The sequence below is a fragment of the Choloepus didactylus genome, chromosome 1 (assembly GCF_015220235.1).
Source record: "Choloepus didactylus isolate mChoDid1 chromosome 1, mChoDid1.pri, whole genome shotgun sequence".
Lineage (NCBI taxonomy): Eukaryota > Metazoa > Chordata > Mammalia > Pilosa > Megalonychidae > Choloepus > Choloepus didactylus.
Window position 1 is genome coordinate 177877269 of NC_051307.1, and position 21419 is coordinate 177898687.

Sequence of the window (21419 nt, forward strand, 5' to 3'; positions counted from 1 at the left end):
TGTCTGCCAAATGCAGCCTTGCAATTAAAATCACCCCATATTCCACCAGATGGAATTTTATGCAAGCACACATAGATATGTGCCAGGATAGTAACTGGAGAAGTTTCAAAGCACAGCTGTCAGCTCTGCCTAACTTAGGATGGGAAGAACTAAATTTATAAGCAGGTGTTTGCCAGACAGCAGACCTCTCAGTTTAACTGATTATGTAAATGGAATTTGAAGAATTATCCCTATCAGGCACAGGCTTGGGTGGAAGGCTTGCTGTTGTAAAGCCTTATGCCAGGGTCTGAACTGTTTTAAATGTTTTTGCTTCCTTTCCAGTTTTGATTTGATTCGATTTTCCTGACTTATGGAGCATTTTCTCTTCTGAAGCAACTGTGGGCATAGAGAGTAAGACCTTTGTTAAATTGATACCTTTCATCAGGACATAAAATCAGCAGAATCAATGGAATTTTATCCACTCACCATGGTATGGTCAACAAATAAGAATCTTCAGGAATTGATTAAACAAGTTTCATGGCAAAGAATTTCCATGCACAGCACTTTGTTTTCTGGTTCCTTGAATTTTTTTGCATTCTGCTTGAAGGCCCCAGATGATCTTTTTTCTTGCAATGTCTGCTTACCCTTTAATATATTGGGTTGTCTTTTTTAAAGCAATGATCGGTAGGTACAATTTATATATTATGGTCACTGACCTTTTATAACCTATGTTGCAAATAGTTTCTTCCAGTTTCCTAGTTATCTTTTAACTTTCTTCTCTTTGGCTTCAGAATTTTTCATTTTTATGAAGTCTAGTCTGATTTTTGGGTTACATGGCTTGCTTAAATGTTTGACTTATTGATTTCATTTCTTAGAAAAGTCTTCTGCACCTGTCAGGTGCCGACATGTCAAAATCTCAATCTAATTATAGCAACTATGTGGAACCTGTGGCTACCAGTTCATGACTCCAGCAGCTTCTGCACCAGTTAAGAAGCTCACAGCAGAGTCTCTCTGGTTGAGCCCGTCTATCCAGATTTCAGGATGGAAGTCTGCCCTGCCACCTCAGTTCTCTGATGGTTCCAAGAAAAGTCATTGATTTTCAGTTAGTCCAACTTTTCCTTGTTGCTGGATGGTAGTGATGATTTCCAATCTCTTTACATATCAGAGCTAAAACTGGAAGCCTTTGACTCAAAATTTTTTAAATCTAGTGCAGAAAGGGTAAATTTTGATGCAATTTAGTAAGATAAGGAATCTTGGATGAGGAGGAGGTCTTGGGCGGTGGCATATCAGGATTCAGAATTGGACAATGTAAAGTTTGGAAGGGCTGTTAGACCACTAAGGAAAGATGTTGAGTAAGCAGTTGGATATCCTTGTTTGAATCAGGGAAGGGTTGGGGGCTGGAGATGAATTTTGGAGTCAGCATAAATGTGGTGTTTAAAGTCTCTGCTTGTTTCCTATCTCATTCAGAATAAAAGCTAATGTCCTTCTATACCCGGCAAGAGTCTAAATGGTCTTGGTCTTCCTATTTATCTGCTCTCAACTTCTCCCCTTCTCCCCTGGTTCATCGAGTTTAAGCCACACTGGCCTTTTTGTTCTTAAATGAATGAAATCTGCTCCTGTCTCACAGCATTTGTCTTTGCTGTTTCCTCAGCCTGTAATGATTTTCCTCCATGAATCTCCCCCACTTTCTTTAGGACCCCCAAATCACCTTTTCAATGATGTCTTTCCTTTCCTAATACTGCCTCCTAGACATGATACTCATGGCTGCCTTCTCCTTAGCACATGCCACTAACTGACATACTCCATATTATAATTACATTGCTTATCTCCTATCTTTCCCACATGATTGTAAACCCCATAGGGAAAGGACTTTTTCCTGTTTGTTTCACTATATTCCCAGATTCTAGGTTCATATTATAAAAATAAAAAGAAAAGAAACAATATGTTTTATTTAACCAAAATATATATAAAATATTATCATTTCAACACATAACCACTGTAAGAATTATTAACATGATAATTTACATTCATTTTTATGTTTTAAGTCTTCAATATCCATGGTGTATTTTATACTAACAGCACATCTTAATTCATGCAAGCCATACTTCAAGGGCTCAATAACCACGTGTGCCTAGAGGCTACTGTATTGGACAGTGCTATAAGGCTTGCAGGCTGTGGCAGGAGTGGGACATTTTCTTGGCAGAAGTGGGAAGTTATTGAAGGGTTTTAGGTAAGTGATTGAATATGTACTCCAACAAAAGACATAAATTCTTAATCTTAATCCACATTGTTCCTGTGGGCATGAACCTATTTTATCTTTGATATATATATATATATATATATATATCTTTGAAGATATATTATTAGTTAAGGTGTAAATGCATTTGTGAATAGGATCTTTTAAGATCCTATTTGGGTGTGGCCAAACTAATTCAGCGTGGGCCTTGATCCTTATCACTGGAGGTCTTTCAAAGAAAAGCCAGGAGTCAGAGACCATGTGACAGAGGATGGCCATCTCCAGAACGCTTCCAACTCTGGGAGAATACATGACTGTGTCGACATCTTGATTTTGGACTTCAAGTCTCCAAACTGTGAGCCAATGTATTCTTGTTGTTCAACCAACCAGTGTGTGGTATTTGTCAAAAGCAGGTCTTCACTGGAGGGAATTGAGAAGATACGAAGAGGAATCAGTTTAAAAGGCTGTAAGAGCAGCCGAGACAGATGCAGGTACCAGGACGAGGGTGGTGACGGTGGAGAAAGATACAAGAAAGAGGATTCAGGAGGCATTTAGCCAGTTAATTCCACAGGGCAGGACAAAAATTGGTTTCAAATCAGGCAAGATAACTTTATGAACCATATTGTAATTTGATTATAATAATCTTTTATCTCCTACCAGGCAAGGAACATGTTTGATTGAAACATGGTTTTGAGGCATTTCCCCTTTTTGTCTACATATTGGTCCTGATTTATATGGAATTGGGGGAATATATGGCTATGCAGACCTTCTTTTAGCTTTAATGGCTAAATCTAAATGGCCACATGATGGTGCCAAAACCTTGGTAGTTAATACGGTTTTTCGGCCTAGCTTGCAAATTCCTTCTACAAAAATGTTGCCACCTTGGCTTAGTTATTTTATTAAAACAACTAGCCAAACAAACAAATCATTTGAACATAAATGATATATGTTTTCAAAGAAATGCTTCATCCTATTTTTATAATATATATAATGCTTTTTATTAGAGAAGTCATAGGTTTATGGAAAAATCAAGCAGAAAATACAGAGTCCCCATGTATCTTCTCCCTGACCCCATGATTAACACTGTGCATTAATGTGGTATGTAGTACCTTTGTTACAATTGATGAAAGACTATTATAGTCGTATTATTAACCATAGTCCATAGTTTACTTTTGGGTATACTGTGTTGTATAAGCCTATGTTTTGTTGTTTTTTAAAAATATGTTTATTCTAGTAACATTTATACAAGATAAAAATTTCCCTTTTAACCACATTCAATTGTATAATTCAGTGGTTGTGCTATCATCATGATCACCCATTACCAAAACTCTTCGATCACTCCAAACAGAAATTCCGTACCGATTGAGTATTAACTCACCATTCCCTACCGCCAAACTGGTCCCCTAGTTTCTGAATCTATGAATTTGCTTATTCTAATTATTTCATATCAGTGAGCTCATACGGTATTTTCCTTTTGTATCTGGCTTATTTCACTCAACATGATATCTTCAAGGTTCATCCATGTTGTCACATGTATTGGAACTTCATTCCATTTCATAGCTGAAAAATATTCCATTGTATGTATATATCACTTTTTATTTATCTGTTCATTGGTTGATGGACACTTACGTTGCTTCCATCTTTTAGCTATTGCTAATAATGCTGCTATGAACATTGGTGGGAAAACATCTGTTTGAGTCTCAGCTTAGTATTTCTTTGGCTGTATACTTAAAAGTGGGATTGATGGGTCACATGGTAATTCTATACTTAACCTTCTGTTTTCTTCCAGGAGTTTTATAGTTTCAGTTTTTAGATTTAGGCCTTTAATCCATTTTGAGTTAATGTTTGCAAATCATGTGAGGTAAGGATCCTCCTTCATTTTTTTTTTTTTTTGCATATGAGTATCCAGTTTCCCTAGCACCATTTGTTAAAGAGGCTATTCTTTCCCCATTGAGTGGACTTGGCATCCTTGTCAAAAATCAATTGGCCATAATTGGTGGTGTTGTCTGACTCTTTATTCCATTTTGATCTAAGGTTATCTTTCCTTTTGCTGCTTCCTAGCTGTCATGTTTTTTTTCTTTCTCTTTCTTTTTTCTTTTTATTTTGCCTCGCTACGTTCTACCTTCTTTGACTCTTCCTCCTTCTTTGTGGAAGAAATGTAGGTGTCTTTATATAGATAGTGGTGATGATGGTGAACACATAAATATGTGACTATACAGGGAACCATCAAATTGTTTACTTAGGATGGAATGTATGGCGTGTGAACAAAACCATCAAAAAAAAGGTGGGTTGATGACGAAACCCTGAGAGCAATATACTGAGTGAAATAAACCAGACACATAAGGACAAAAAAAAAAAACAATCAATTGGCCAGAGATGTGAGGGTTTAGTTTTGAATTTTCAATTCAATTCCATTGGTCTCTATGTCTGTCTTTGTGATAGTACCATACTGTCTGACCACTGTAGCTTTGAAATAAGTTTTAAAATTGGGAAGCATGATATCTCTAACTTTGTTCTTCTTCTTTCAAGATAGTTTTGGCCATTTGGGGTTGCTTACCCTACCATATAAATCTGATGATTGGCTTTTCCATTTCCACAATGCAGGCTGTTGGAATTTTGATTGAAATTGCATTGAATCTATAAATCACATTGGGTGGAATTGACATCTTAACAATGTTTAGTCTTCTAATCCCTGAACATGGAATGCCCTTCCATTTATTTATATCTTCTTTTATTTCTTTTTACAATGTTTTGTAGTTTTCCATGTATAAGTTCTTTACATCCTTGGTGAAATTTATTCCTAGATATTTGATTCTTTTAGTTGCTGCTGTAAATGGATTTTTCCCTTGATTTCCTCTTCATATTGTTCATTACTAATGTTTAAAAACTCCACTGATTTTTGCATGTTGATTTTGTACCCTGCCATTTGTTGAATTCATTTAGTAGCTCTAGTAACTTTGTTGTGGATTTTTTAGAACTTTTATGTCTTCTGGAATAGGGAATGCCTTAATTCTTGCTTTCAAATTTGGATATCTTTTATTTCTTTTTCTTTCCTAATTGCTCTGTCTAGAACTTTCAGCACAATGTTGAATAACAGTGGTGACAGTGGGCATCCTTGTCTTGTTCCTTATCTTAAAGGGAAAGTTTTTAACCTTTCACTGTTGAACATGATGTTAGCTTAGGGTTTTTCATATATTCCTTTATCATATTGAGGAAATTTCTTTCTGTTCCTAGTTTTCTAAAGGTCTTTTTTATCAAGAAGGGTGCTCGATTTTATCATATGCCTGTTTTGTGTCAATTGAGATGATCGTGTGGCTTTTTCCCCTTTGTTCTATTAAGATGGTATATTATCTTAACTGATTTCCTTATGTTGAACCACCCTTGCGTACCTGGGATAAAATCTACTTCTTTATGGCATATAATTCCTTTATTGTGCAGTTGGAATATGTTTGCTAATATTTTGTTGAGAAATTTTGTATCTGGGGATATTGGTCTATAATTTTCTTTCTTGTGGTATCCTTATCTGGCTTTGGTGTTAAGGTGATATTGGCCTTGTAGAATGAGTTAGTGTTCTTTCCTTTTTCAACTTCTGCAAGTGTTTCGAAAGGATTGGTTTTAAATCTTCTTGGAATGTTGGTAAACTCCACCAGTGAAGCCATCTGGTCCTGGGCTTTTCTTTATTAGGAGGTTTTTTTTTAAATCACCAATTCAACCTATTACTAGTTATTGGTCAGTTGAGATCTTCTTGAGTCAGTGTGGGTAGTTTGTGTTTTTCTAGGAATTTGTCCATTTCATCTAGGTTATCTAATTTGTTGGTGTAAAGTTGTTCATAGTATTCTCTTATAATCCTTTTTTAAAAATGCAATTTTATTGAGATATATTTGCACAGCAGACAAACCATCTGAAGTATACAATCACTTGCTCACAGTTTCAGCACATAGTTGTGCATACATCACCATGATCAATTTTAGAACACTTTCATTATTCCAGAAAAGAAATAAATAGAAAAAAGAAAACCCAAATCTCTCTATCACCTTATGCCCCCTTATTGTTGACCCATAGTATTGGTGTGGAACATTTGTTACTGTTGATGAAAGAATATTAAAATATTACTAACTAGGTACAATAGGTACATTTTCCCTATTTACTCCTCTATTATTAACTCCTTGTAATACTGTTGTATATTTGTTCCAGTTCATGAAAGAACATTTTAATATTTGTACAGTTAATAACAGACATTGTCCACCACAAGATTTAATGTGTTATATATTTCCATGTTTTAACCTCCAACTTTCCTTCTGATGACATATATGAGTCTAAACTTCCCCTTTCCACCACATTCACACACTATTCAGTACTGTTAATTATTCTCACAATAATGGGCTGCCATCATCTCTATCCATTTCCAAACATTTAAGTTCAACCTAGTTAAACATTCTGTTCATATTAAGCAACCACTTTCCATTCTTTAGCCTCATTCTATATCCTAGTAACCTATAGTCTATATTTTATGTCTGTGAGTTTATATATTATAATTAGTTCATATCAGTGAGATTATACAGTATTTGTCCTTTTGTGTTTGAACTTATTTCACTTAACATAATGGCGTCAAGTCTCATCCATGTCATGTGCTTCAGGACTTCATTCCTTCTTACTGCTGAATAATAGTCCATTGTATGTATAAACCACATTTTGTTCATCTACTGATGGACACGTGGGTTGTTTCCATCTTTTTGGAAATTGTGAATAATGCCACTATGAACATTGGTGTGCAAATGTCTGTTCGTGTCTCTGCTTTCAGATCTCTGGGTATATCCCGAGTAGCAGGATTGCCATGTCGTAAGGCGACTCTGTATTTAGCTTCCTGAGGAAACACCTAACTGTCTTCCACAGAGGCTGCACCATTTTACATTCCCAACAGCAGTGAATAACTGTTCCAGTTTCTCCACATTCTCTCCAACACTTGTAGTTTCCGATTTGTTTAATAGCAGCCATTCCAGGAGGTGTGAAATGATATCTCACTGTGGTTTTGATTTGCATTCCCCTAATAGCTAATGAAGCTGAGCATCTTTTCACATGCTTTTTAGCCATCTGTATTTCGTCTTTGGAAAAATGGTTATTCATGTCTTTTGCCCAGTTTTTAATTGGGTTGTTGTCTTTTTATTGTTGAGTTGTGGGATTTCTTTATATATTCTGGATATCAAACCCTTATCGGAAATGTGGTTTCCAAATATTTTCTCCCATTGAGTCAGTTGCCCTTTCACCTTTTTTGACAAAGTCCTTTGAAGCACTGAAGTATTCAAGTTTGAGGAATTCCCATTATCTATTTTTTTTTTTTTTCATTGCTTATGCTTTGGAAGTGAAGTCTAAGAAACTATCGCCAGTCACTAGGTCTTGAAAATGTTTCCCTACATTTTCTTTTAGGAGTTTTATGGTACTGGTTCTTATATTTAGGTCTTTCATTCATTTTGAATTCATTTTTGTATAGGGTGTGAGACAGGGGTCCTCTTTCATCCTTTTGGTTATGGATATCCCTCGTAAAACCATTTATTGAAGAGACTGTTCTGTCTCAATTGAGTGGACTTGGAAGCCTTGTCAAAAATCAATTGACCATAGATCTGAGGGTCTATTTCTGAACTCTCAATTTGATTCCATTGATCAATATGCCTATCTTTATGCCAGTACCAGGCTGTTTTGACCACTGTGGCTTTTAACCTGCTTTAAAGTCAGGAAGCATGATACTTGCCACTTCACTCTTCTTTTTCAAGATGTTTTTGGCTATTTGAGTCCACTTACCCTTCCAAATAAAATTGATAATTAACTTTTCGATTTCTGCAAAGTAGTCTGTTGGAATTTTGATTGTTATTGCATTGAATCTTCAGAGAAATTTGGGTAGAACTGATGCCTTAATGGCATTTAGCCATCCAATCCATTAACACAGAATATCTTTCCATTTATTTAGGTCTTCTTTGATTTCTTTCAGCAATGTTTTGTAGTTTTCTGGGTACAAGTCCTTTACATCCTTGGATAAGTTTTTCCTACACATTTTATTCTTTTAGTTGCTATTCTAAATGGATTTTTTTTCTTGATTACTTACTCAGCTCATTACTAATGTATAGAAATGACATTGATCTTGTGTCCCACCACTTAGCTCAAGTAGCTTTATTGTGCTTTTTTTCAGGATTTTCTAAATATAGGAACATGTCATCTGCAAATAGTGACAGTTTTACTTCTTCCTTTCCAATTTCAATGCCTTTTATTTCTTTTTCATGCCTAATTGCTCTAGCTAGAACTTCTAACACAATGTTGAATAGCAGTGGTGACAGTGGACATCCTTGTTTTGTCTTAAAGGGAAAGCTTTCAGTCTCTCACTGTTGAGTATGATGTTACCTATGGTTTTTTTTCTTCCATATATTTCCTTTATCATGTTGAGGAAGTTTCCTTCAATTCCTACATTTTGAAGTTTTTATCATGAAAGGATGCTGAATTTTGTCAAATGCCATTGTCCATCAATCAAGATGATCATGTGGTTTTTCCTTTTTGAGTTTTTAATTTGCTGTATTACATTAATTGATTTTCTTGTGTTGAACCATCCTTGCATACCTCGAATAAAATCCTCTTGTTCGTGGTGTATAATTCTTTTAATATGCTTTTGGATTCAATTTGCAAATATTTTATTAAGGATATCTGCATCTATATTTATTAGAGTGATTGGTATGAGGTTTTCTTTTCTTGTAGAATTTTTATCTGGCTTTGGTATTAGGGTGATGTTAGCTTCAAAGAATGAGTTAAGCAGTGATCCCTCTTCTTCAATGTTTTGGAAGAGTTTGAGCAGGATTGGTACTAATTGTTCTTGGAATGATTGATAAAATTCACCAGTGAGGCCATATGGTCCTGGGTTTTTCTTTGTTGGGAAACTTTTAATGACTGATCCAATCTCTTTACTTATGATTGGTTTATTAGGGTTTTTTTTATTTCTTCTTGAGTCAGTGTATGTTGTTCATGTGTTTCTAGGAAGCTGTTAGTATATTGGCAGTCATTCATAGTAACCTCTTATGATCTTTTTTTATTTCTTCATGGTATTTGGTAATGCCTCCCAGCGTCATGTTCCTGATTTTATTTATTTGCAGCTTCTTTTTGTCTTTGTCAGTCTAGTTAAGAGTTTGCCAATTTTATTGATCTTCTCAAAGAACCAACTTTTGGTTTAATGGTTCTCTCTATTTTTTTAATTCTCTATTTCATTCATTTCTGCTTTAATCTTTGCTATTTCTTTCCTTCTGCTTACTTTTGGGTTAGTTTGCTGTTCTATCTTCAGTTTCTCCAGTTGTTCAGTTAGGTCATTGGTTTTAGCTCTTTCTTCCTTTTTAATGTAGGTGTTTAGGGTAATAAATTTTCCTCTCACACTGCCTTTGCTGCATCCCATAAGTTTTGATTCATTGTGTTCTCATTTTCATTTGTCTCAAGATATTTGTTGATTTTTCTTGTAATTTCTTCTTTGACCCACTGATTGTTCAATGGTGTCTTGTTTAACCTCCTTATATTTGTGTATTTTCCAGTTCTCCATTTGTTATTGATTTCCAACTTCATTCCATTATGATAAAGGAAAGTGCTTTGTATAATTTTAATCTTTTAAAATTTATTAAGACCTGTTTTGTGCCCCAGCATATGGTCTATCCTAGATAATTTTCCATGAGTACTTGAGAAGAATGTGTACCCTGTGGTTTTGAGATGCAGTATTCTATATATGTCTATTAAGTCTAGTTCATTTATCATATTATTTAGGTTCTGTGGTTCTTTATTGATTCTCTGCTTAGATGTTCTATCTATTGGTGAGAGTTGTGTGTTGAAAACTCCCACTATTATGGTAGAGTTGTCTATTATTCTCTTCAGTTTTGCCAGTGTTTGCCTCATGTAAGTAATGTTTGCTTCATTTGGAACACCTTGATTAGGAGCATAAATATTAATGATTATTTCTTCTTGGTGAATTGCCCCTTTTATTAATATATAATGTCCTTCTTAATATCTGATAACATTTTTTAACTTAAAGTTTATTTTGTCTGATATTACTGTAGCTACCCCAGGTTTTTTTTTGTTTGTTACTGCTGGCATGGAATATCTTCTTCCATCCCTTCACTTTCAACATGTTTGTATCTTTGGTTCTAAAATGAGTCTCTTTAAATAGCATATAGATGGACCATATTTTTCAATCCATTCTGTCAATCTGTGTCTTTTGATTTGGGATGTTAATACATTAACATTCAAAGTTATTATTGTAAAGGCACTTCTTACTTCACCCATCTTAATCTGTAATTTTTATTTGTTCGATCTATTCTTTCTCTCTTTCTATATTTTTAGTTACTCTTACTAATACTCTTCAATTCTGTTCCCTCCTCCAGGTCCCTCTCTGCTGTCTTTTCTCTTTAGCTGGCAGAACTCTCTTTAGTAGTTCTCATAGGACTGGTCTCTTATTAATGAACTGTCTCTGCTTGTGTTTATCTGTGAATATTTTTAACTCTCCCTCATTTTTGAAGGATAGCTTTGATGGATAGAGAATTATTGGCTTGCAATATATCTCTTTCAGTATCTTAAATATATCATACCACTGCCTTCTTGCCTCCTTGGTGTCTGATGAGTAATCAGCACTTGGTGTTATTTGGTTTCCCTTGTATGTTGTGAATCACTTTCCTATTGCTGCTTTCAGAATTTTTTCCTTCTCTTTGGTATTTAACAGTCGGATTAGTATATATCTTGGAGTGGGTCTATTCAGATTTATTCTCTTTGGAGTATGTTGGGCTTCTTGGATTTGCATACTTTTGTCTCTTCTATGGGTTTTTTAAGGGTTGGGAAATTTTCAGCCATTATTTCTTTGAATATTCTTCCTGGCCCTTTCCACTCCTATTCTCCTTCTGTGTCACCCGTGATGTGTGTATTTGTGCATCTTGTTTTGTCCATCATTTCCCTGAGGCCCTGCTCAAATTCTTCCACTTTTCTCCATTTGTTCTTTTGCCCAATTGAATTCAGTTTCTCTGTCTTCTAGCTCACTGATTCTTCCTCTTCTCAACTCTGCTTGTATGCCTCCAGAATATATTTTAATTTCATCCTTTATGTCTGTTATTTTTCTATGTATATTTTTCAAATTCTTCTTTATGCTTGTCTAGTGTCTTCTTGATATCTTTTATCTCTTTATACACATTTCCCTTCTTTTTCTTTGAATTGATTCAGGGGATTTGTTTGAACATCCTTGATTTGTTGTTCCAGGTTCTGTGTCTCCTCTGACTTTTTGATTTGTTTCTTTGACTGGGCCATTTCTTCTTGTGTTTTACTATGCAGTGTGATTTGTTGCTGATGTCTGGTCATCTGTTTAACTTGATGGGTCTATTCTGAGTGTTGGTTTCTCTCTCATCTAGGAGTTAGTTGTTGTCTGAGTTTGTGTTAGGGCACTGCTTTGACAGTTTGGTCATCAGTATTTCTCAGCCAAAACAGGGCTGAGTACCCATGCGGGAATGTAAAGCAGCTCCAGTGGGTCTTGGATAGAGTTTAGAGAAGCTTTTAAAAGTCCTGCAGTTTTCCCCTGTACTTTCCAGACTGCCCAGCAGATGGCAGCTCTTCACTTACTTAATGGTCTTCAGAAGCTCTTTACCTCCTGGATCCCCAAAGCCTCTGACTTGGTGGGACTGAAACTGCAGAGTTCCTGTGTCCTCATTTCACCAGCCAAAATCTGGCTCAATATTGAGCTGTGTCCCCCTTTGTACTTGTGGTGGCAGGCTGCCACAGACACTCCAGTCTGCAGCTGTTCCCCCGGCAAGGATTGGCCACCTGCTGTTGTTTCCCTCAAGGGTGGGTGATGGGCACCAGGACTTACAGCTGGGATTACAGTCTCTGTTCATGTTTACTCAGACTGTACATCCCTCACTGACCTGGGCCTTGAAATGTCCTCCCCTATACCACCACCCCCATTCCCAGGGTCCCCAAACTGTTAATATGTACAGTTTCTGCCTGGCTACCTGATGCTTTTAGGGAAGCTTCTGTAGTTCCTTCTCTAATCCTGTGTTTGGAATCTCTTCCTTGCTACCCTTTTGTTTTCTGCCTGCCCCAGCAGCTTGAGTCCTGCCATGGGTCCCTGTGGGGTTGGGTCTCTGTGTTTGGATATAGGTGGGGATCTGTCCCACTGCTGTGAGACATTTTATAGTCTAGGTCCTCTGTGGGAGGTGGGAGTTATCCTGGCTGCTGCCTCTGGGCACTTCCCAAGTTGTGTGGGACTGAGTGAGGAGAAGGGGAGATGACTGTCTGCTCTGTAACAAAAGTTTCCTACCTGATATTTTTCTTTTTCTTTGATTCAGCATTTGTGTGACCCTTCTCCAGTCTTCACCTTCCTCCGGAGTTCTGAGCAAGTGAGATTTGTACCTTTTTTCACTGAATCTCTGGGGAGAGGTTTTCAGTAGCTGGAAACCTACTTACATCACCATGTTGATGACATCACTCTCATAATCCTTTTTATTTCTGTGGGGTCAGTGGTAATGTCACCCCTTTCATTTCTGATTTTAGTTATTTATGTCTTTTTAAAACCTTTGCCAGTCTAGCTAAAGATTTGTAGATTTACTGATCATTTTATGGAAGCAACTCTCGGCTTTACTTATTCTCTGCACTGTTTTATTTTATTCTCTATTTCATTTATCTCCACTTTAATCTTTATTTCCTTCCCTCTGTTCATTTTGGATTTATTTATTTATTTATTTATTTTGATTTATCATTACAGTTTATGTATTTTAGATCCAGTAGGAAGTAAATAGTGGAGTTACAAATCAAAAATACAGTAGTATTGGTATTTATATTTACCATGTGTTCTTTACTGGAAATCTTTATTTCTTCATGTGGTTTCAGTCAATTGTTTAGTGTCACTTCCTTTCAGCCTGCTCAGTTCCCTTTAGCATTTCTTATAGGACTGATCTACTGGTGATGAAGTCCCTCAGCTTTTGATTATCTGGGAATGTTTTCATCTCCCCCTCATTTTTACCCTCCAGTTTTTTCTGAATTTTCTAAGTCTCTGATGGTTATTGACTTCTATTTGTATTCCATTGTGGTCAGAGAATGTGTTTTGAATATATTCAATTTTTTTTTTTTAATTTATTGAGGCTTGTTTTATGTCCCAGCATATGGTCTATTCTGGAGAAAGATTCATGATCACTAGAGAAGAATATGTGTCCTGGTGATTTGGGATGTGATGTTCTATATATGTCTGTTAAATTTCTCTCTCTCTCTCTCTCTCTCTCCTTTCTTTGCTTCTCTATTGTTAGGGCTCCCTTTAGTATCTGAAGTAAGGCAGGTCTTTTATTAGCAAAATCTCTCAGCATTTGTTTGTGAAAAATTTAAGCTCTCCCTCAAATTTGAAGGAGAATTTTGCTGGATAAAGTATTCTTGGTTGGAAATTTTTCTCTATCAGAATTCTAAATATGTCATGCCACTGCCTTCTCACCTCCATGGTGGCCACTGAGTAGTCATTACTTAGTCTTATGTTTTTTCCTTTGTATGTGGTGAATTGCTTTTCTCTTGCTGCTTTCAGAACTTGCTCCTTCTCTTCAGTATTTGACAGTCTGATCAGAACATGTCTCGGAGTGGGTTTATTTGGTTTTATTCTATTTGGATTTTGCTGGGCATTTATGCCTTGTGTATTTATATTGTGTAGAAGGTTTGGGAAGTTTTCCCCAACAATTTCTTTGAATACTCTTTCTAGATCTTTACTCTTCTCTTCCCCTTCTGGGACACCAATGAGTCTTAAATTTGGACGTTTTATTTTATCTATCATATCCCTGAGATCCATTTCGATTTTTTTGATTTTTTCCCCATTCTTTCTTTTGTTTTTTCATTTTCTGTTCTGTGGTCCTCGAGGATGCTGAGTCATTGTTCAACTTCCTCTAATCTTGTATTATGAGTATCCAGAGTCTTTTTAATTTGGCCGACAGTTTCTTTTATTTCCATAAGGTCTTCAATTTTTGTATTTACTCTTGCAAATTCTTCTTTATGCTCTTCTAGGGTCTTCTTTATGTCCTTTATATCCTGTGCCATGCTCTCATTGTTTGACTTTAGTTCTTTGATTAACTGCGCCAAGTACTGTGTCTCTTCTGATCTTTTGATTTGGGTGTTTGGATTTGGATTCTCCATATCATCTAGTATTATCATATGCTTTAAGATTTTCTGTTGTTTTTGGCATCTTGGCATTTGCTTTACTTGATAAGGTTCTTTCTGGATATAAAAAATACCCATCTCTAATTTGTCAGAAATACAGCTTGGTGGCATACACTTTCTCTAACTAGCCAGCAGATGGCATCTGTGAGTCACCTATTCCCCTCAAGTCAGTTCTCCCCAACTTTGTCTTTGTCGTGTGTAGGGATCTGGTTCTTGTGGGGTTCAATTGGTGCACTAAGTTTGGGTGTGTTGTTGGTGCTGTATGCCCTGAATGTGGGGCGTGTGTCTGGGTGGTTAGGGAGGCAGGGCAGCTTTAATAATCAAACCTCCCAGGTGTTCCCAGAGATTTAAGGCTGTTGTAAGAATCTAAGACTTCATTTCAGTCTTGCCACAGATTGTCTCTGCCGCTGACCCACAAGTCCTTGGTATTGGCCTAGGGTCCCTGGGATTTCCGAGTGGGTCCCCCTTCTCAGCCGTGGTCTTCCAGGACCCTTGCCGAGGGAAGGCTGTGCCATGTCACAAGTGTGTGCCAGCCCTCCATGGAAGCCCTGGGCCACTGGGCTGTGCAGGGGCATTCCTGGCCTGCTGTAAAGATGGTTGAATGGGGTGTGTTTATTTCCCCCTTTTCGCACAGCTCCACCTTCCCAACTCTGGGACAATTAGCTGTGGATGCATTAAAGGCCACTGTCCATGGCCGATATTGTGGCATGTGCATGGTGCTGTGGGAGACACTCCCCATCAAACTGGGTTTTTTGGCTCCAGCCCTGGGCAGGAGTGTCCCCCACCCGCCGGGGAGATGGCTGCAAGGGGCATGGTTTCTTTCTCCTTTTGGCTCCCCTCTGCCCCCCCTGGCCCTGAGACAATCAGCAGCAGGCTATCCTCCACACCAGACACCGAGAGGTTGGCACAGCCAGCTCCTGCCATGCTTCACTGCGCAGTTCTCACTATCATAACTGCAGCCACTCCTGTTTTTTTTTTTTTTTTTAAAGAACTAGTCCATCTCCAAACGCCAATCCACAGTTTCCCCACACGGCAGTGTGGCCACCGGACTTTAAGCTGGCTCACTCACTTGTTTCAGAATGCAGATTCCCAGTTTCATCAAATGCATGGTCCCTGTGGATTTAGCAGACGTTGTCTGGGTGGTGCATCACTGGAACTGGTGTTTTGGGTCACTTTCTGGCTTTTATCTAGTATTTTTCACAGAAGTGTTTTTTTGCCCTGTCTCACCTAGCCACCATCTTAGGTTCTGTCCCTCATTTTGGATTTAGTTTGCTCTTCTTTTTCTAGTTCTTTCATTTTTGTGGTTAGGACTATGATTTGACATCTTTTTCTTTTAAAATATACACAGTTAGAGCTATAAATTTCCCTCTTTGCATTCCCTTTGCTGCATCCCATAAGTTTTGGTATGTTGTGTTTTCCTTTTATTCACCTCAACATATTTCCTAATTTCCTTTGTTATTTGTTCTTTGACCCATTGGCTGTTTAAGAGTACATTGTTTAACATCTACGTATTTGTGAATTTTCCAGTTCTCCCTCTCTTTATTTCTAGCATCATTCCATAGTGATCAGAGAAAATACATTGTTTTATTTCAATATTTTTGAATTTATTGAGGATTTTTGTGACTTAATATATGTTCTATCCAGGAGAACAATCTATGTGCATTAGAGAAGAATGTGTATTCTGCTGCTGTAGGGTGAAGTGTTCTATATATGTCTGTTAGGTCCATTTGGTTTAGAGTATCATTCAAGTCCTTCTGTTTCCTTATTGATCTTTGTCTAAATGTTCTATCCATTAATGAAAGTGGTGTATTGAAGTTTCCTACTGTTAATGTGGAACTATTTATTTCTCCCTTCAAATCTGTTAATTTTGCTTCATTTATTTTGGGACTCTGCTATTAGGTGCATATGTATTTATTATTGTTATGCCTTCTTGTTGAATTAATTAATCCCTTTATCAATCTATCATGCCCTACTTTGTCCCTTATAACAGTTTTGTCTTAAAGTGTAATTTATCTGGTATTGATATAACTACCCTAGCTCTCTTTTTGTTTACTATTTGCGTGGTGTATTTTTTCCATCCTTTAACTTGGAGCCCACTTGTGTCTCTGAATTTAAGATGAGTCTCTTGTAAAGAGCATATAGTTAGGTCATGCTTTTTAATCCATTCTGCCAATTTCTGCCTTCTGACTGTAGAATTTAAGCCATTTATACTTAAAGCTGTTACTGATAAGGAAGGACTTTCTTCTCCCATTTTGTTACATGGTCTCTTTAAGTCTTATACCTTTTTTGTCCCTCACTTCTTGCATTAATGTCTACTTTCATATTTATTTCACTCTTTGGATTGTACCATTTTTAGTCTCTTCTCATTTTTTTCCCTGTATATATTTTTAATGTATTTTCTTTGTGGCTATCATGGAGTTAAAATTTACCATCCCAAATCTATAATAATCATGTTTGATTTGATACCAACCTAACTTCAATAGCATATGCACAATCCTCCTATGCTTTCTGTACTCCCCCCTTTTTTTGTTCTTGTTACAAATTATGTCTTTGTACATTGTATGGCCAAAACCATAGATTTATCAACACTTTTTAAGTGTTTGCATGTTAGCTCCAGTAAGAAGGAAAAAATAGAGTTTCCATACCAAAAAACTACAATACAATAGTACTGGCATTTATAGTAAACCATATGGTTATCTTTACCAGAGGTCTTTATTTGTTTATGCCACTGTCTTGTGTCCTTTCCTTTGGTCTGAAGAAGTATTTTTAGCATTGCTTGTAGGGCAGTCTAGTGGTGATGAACTCCCTTATTTTTTTTTTTTATCTGGGGAATGTCTTAAATCTCTCTCTCTTTTTTGAAAAAATGTCTCACTTGAATAGAATTCCTTGTTGGCAATTGTTTTCTCTCAGCACTTTATATATTTTTTTCCCACTGCCTTCTTGCCCCCATGGTTTCTAATGAGAAATTGGAATTTCATCTTATTGGGACTCCCTTTTATTTAACACATTGCTTTTCTTTTGCATCTTTCAGAACTTTCTTCTTGTCCTTGGTATTCAACAGTTTGACAGCTATGTGTCTATGCATGATTTTCTTCAAATTTATTCTCTTTGAGGTTCATTGGACTTTTTGAATGTGCAGAGTCATGTCCTTTGTTACATTTGGGAAGTTTTCTTCCATTATTTTCTTTAAATATTTATTCTGCTCCTTTCTCTTTCTTTCACTTCTGGAGTTCCATAATACATATATTGGTATGTTTGATAGTATGCCACAGGTCTTTTAGCTCTGTTTGCTTTTTTTTCCATTCTTTTTTCTTTCTGCTTATCAGCCTGACTCATTTCAATTGTCTTGTCTTTTGTTCACAGATTCTTTCTTCTGTGAACTCCAATTTGCTGTTGAAACTCTCCTGGGAATTTTCCATTTCAGTTATTGTGGTCTTTAATTCCAGTAGTTCTGTATGCTTTATTTTAAAGTTTCTATCACTTTATTGAGATTCTCAATATTGTTCATTCATTGTTTCCCTGATGTCCATTTGTTCTTTCCCTGAATTCTCCTTTATCTCTTTGAACCTACTTATGATCATTTTTTAAAAAGACTTTGATGGTACGTTCAAAGTCTGGTCTTCTTTGTTGTTGATTTCTGGATTTCTATCCTGTTCCTTTGGATGCGGCATCATTTCCTGTCTCTTTGTTTGTCTTGTAATCTTTTGTTGCACTCTGAGCTGTTTGTTCCTTAAGTTTATTTCTAGCTAATGATATGATAGTGATTTCCTTGAGTGCCAGGAGTTAAGAAAAATAAAGAAAGCAATGCAAAAATAAATGCCTTTCTTAGTCTTTACAAATTGGCTCGGCATTGGCTGGGTGCCCTCCTGCAGAGTTTATCTCTCCTATCAAGAAGATCAACCCAATGAGCATGCCATGTTCATGGTCTCCTCCATCTTTGCTGAGCCTGTGTGTATCCTGGACTTGCTTGTGGTCTTAGGAAATCTCTTGTTTATAAAAATTTGAATGACCCCTCTACTCCCAATGGAACAGACTTTATCCCCCTCTTGGGTGCTATATGGTATGGCTTAAAGCAAGTAATACTTTGTCCCAAGACATTTTTACATAATTGTTTTCCACACTGCTTTAGCTGTCTTCAAACTGCTTAGGCCTGCAGGGCAAGTTCAGAGAGGGTGACCCCAGTTGAGTTTTCTAGTTCAGTCTTTCAGGCTGCCACTGAATTGACTGGTGCTGATATACAGGTGCCCCATGATGCAAATAAGAATTATGGTGCTCCCCCCAGAACAAGGCTACTGATCCACAGTGGGAATCCAGGCTGGGTCTACACTACCCTGGGGAGGGTTTAGTGGAGGAGTCAGCAAGGAAACCATGAGATTTTCCAACCCCTTTTAAGGCTTTGTTTTCTTGATTCAGCCCTCATTGAATTTCTGCAACCATTTAACTGCTTTCTAGAGTTTGAAGAAGATGGTTTTGCCAGTTTTTACTAGTTGTTCAAAGATTCTATAAGGGATGGAACCCTGGAACATTTTCCACCAACTAGAAGCCCACTAACTTTGTTCTTATATCAACAGGTAGACTGAACTTAGTCCTTATAATTTTATAGTTGTAAAATAGGAATTTTTCTAAACCCAGTGGAGCACATTCTCAGTGTGGAGAAGAGGGACACAACCCAGTGTTTATTAAGAATGAGACACTCTAGGATCTGTATATAAAAACATTCTTATTCATTTGGGAATGCAGAGATTTCTCCTTAGAAGTTATACCAAGTTAAACCGAGATTCAATTAGAGATATTTATAAAGCTGGTGAGCCCAGACACCAAGATAAGATATTTTAAATTGCTAGAGATACTTCTGTACCCTACATATAGTTAGAGCCTTACGTAATATTTGCTGACACAGTGAAGGCAAGTATGAATAAACAAAAATTTATAAAGAATAAACCTGTTCGCCTTAGTCTGACACTTTTTCCAAAATTGACTAGACAATTTTTGTTGAATACAAAGTATGGAGTATAGGAATTAGTAAATAATAATATTTAATACTTTGTACATCTTGGAGACCCAAGAAGGGATCATTTATTTATGCAACAAACATTCTCTTAATGTTTGCTCTGAACTTAGTGCTATGATTTTAGGATTGACAAATGACCCCTAATGTCCTAAACCACCACCTTCTGGAACTGTGTCACCAGAAAACCTTAAGTGCTATCAAGGTCTAGAATAACAAGTGTCAGCAAGTCCAAAGATGCCACCACCATGATCTGGTTCCACAAAATGTCAGAAATCACCAAGAACATCAAAATGCTATTGAAGTCCCAGAGTGCTAAGATACTACTAGTGTCACTGACACCTAGAAGTACAAGTCTATCAGCTTCTAGACCAGGGGTTAGCAAACTATGGCCTGCAGTCCTACCACCTGCTTTTGTAAATGGAGTTTTATTGGAACAGAGCAACACCAATTCATATATGCATTGTCTATGGCTGCTTTAGTGCTACAACTGCAAAGTTGAGTAGTTGCAACAAAGACTGCAAGGCTCATAAAACCTAAAATATTTACTATCTGGCTTTTTAAGGAAAAAGTTTGATGACACCTGCTCTGGACAAACAAATGCCACCAATGTATAACTACAAGTGTCAATAATGGCTACAAATGTATTTGCCTCAAATATTTTGCACCAAAACTACTATCAAATGCAATCAATACCTTAGAACACAATACTTCAATGAGTAGATATATAGAAAACCACAAGGGGAGAAGGACTGAGTAAACACTGGTGAAAAGCTGCCAAGTAAGTCTGTAGATTCTATTTTATTTAATGCAGAATAAGATTGTAGATTATGGACAAAGAGCATAGATTTCATCAAAATACTCATATTGATATTTACTGACTCTATAATTTTGACCTTTTTAAAGGGATATTGTTTTTGTAAAAGAGGAAATAAAGAGGAGGATGTAATAAATTCTTTTCACATATGAATTCTTCTTGGATTTTAGTTCTCAGTTTCAGGAGAACTGATTTCATTAACCTTGAAATATCAGAGCGTGGATAAAAGAATATGAATATAAATGAATTCAGAGTCAGAACTTGTTGACATCTACTTTAAATAGAATATAAAATACTGTTAGAAGGAAAAGGGTTGTTTGGCAAGCTTGGAGGCACAAATATTATGTCATATAATGTTCATGTATTACTTGTTTAATTTAAAAAGAAAAAGAGGAAAAATTGTCACCTCTGGATTTGGGTAGCAGGTTAGAGCTGAACCAATAGGGTCCTTACATCAGGGGGGAACAGATTGGGTAACATCTAAGGCTTAGAAGTCAATCTGCAAATGAAAGGCCATGAGGGTGAGCTGCAGCAAGAAATATAAACTATTTATGGATTAAAAATCCCAGGAAGTCCTTGGATGCCATCAAAGAGAAGCAGCAAAAGGTGTGAATTGGTATCTGAGATGCTATTTACTGAACGTGTGATATTAGGCAAAACCTTTAAACAATTTGAACCTCAGTTCTTCATGAATACGCTGAAGCTCATCCTCATCTTCATTATTATCATTATCAACATCTTCTCATTTTCACTAGCATTTAGGTATCATGCAGTGTGGGTCATCTTTACAGAGATTATGTATTTTAATCCTCTCATGAAGTATATATCATTTGCCTCATTTGCCAGATGAGGGATTGAGGCTTATAGTAGAAGCAACCTTCTGAAGTCACCAGGAGTCAGTGATAGAGCTGGGCTGTTCCACAGGCCACCCTCTTAACCCTTGTACTAGTGAAAATTCCACTGTGGTATATCCATACATTACTGGTAGCTTTGGTGTGAATTTTTTGAAAGCAATAATCAAAGAGTGTTACTATCCTTTTATCTGGTAATCTTCCTTCTAGAAATATAAGGAAACACTCTAGTGAAAGCAAAGTGAATAAAGATATTCCCTGTAGCATTATTTGTAATGGGAAATAATTGGAAACCTCCTAAATGTCCAACAAAGATTAAGTAAATAATATTGTATCTCACAGCAT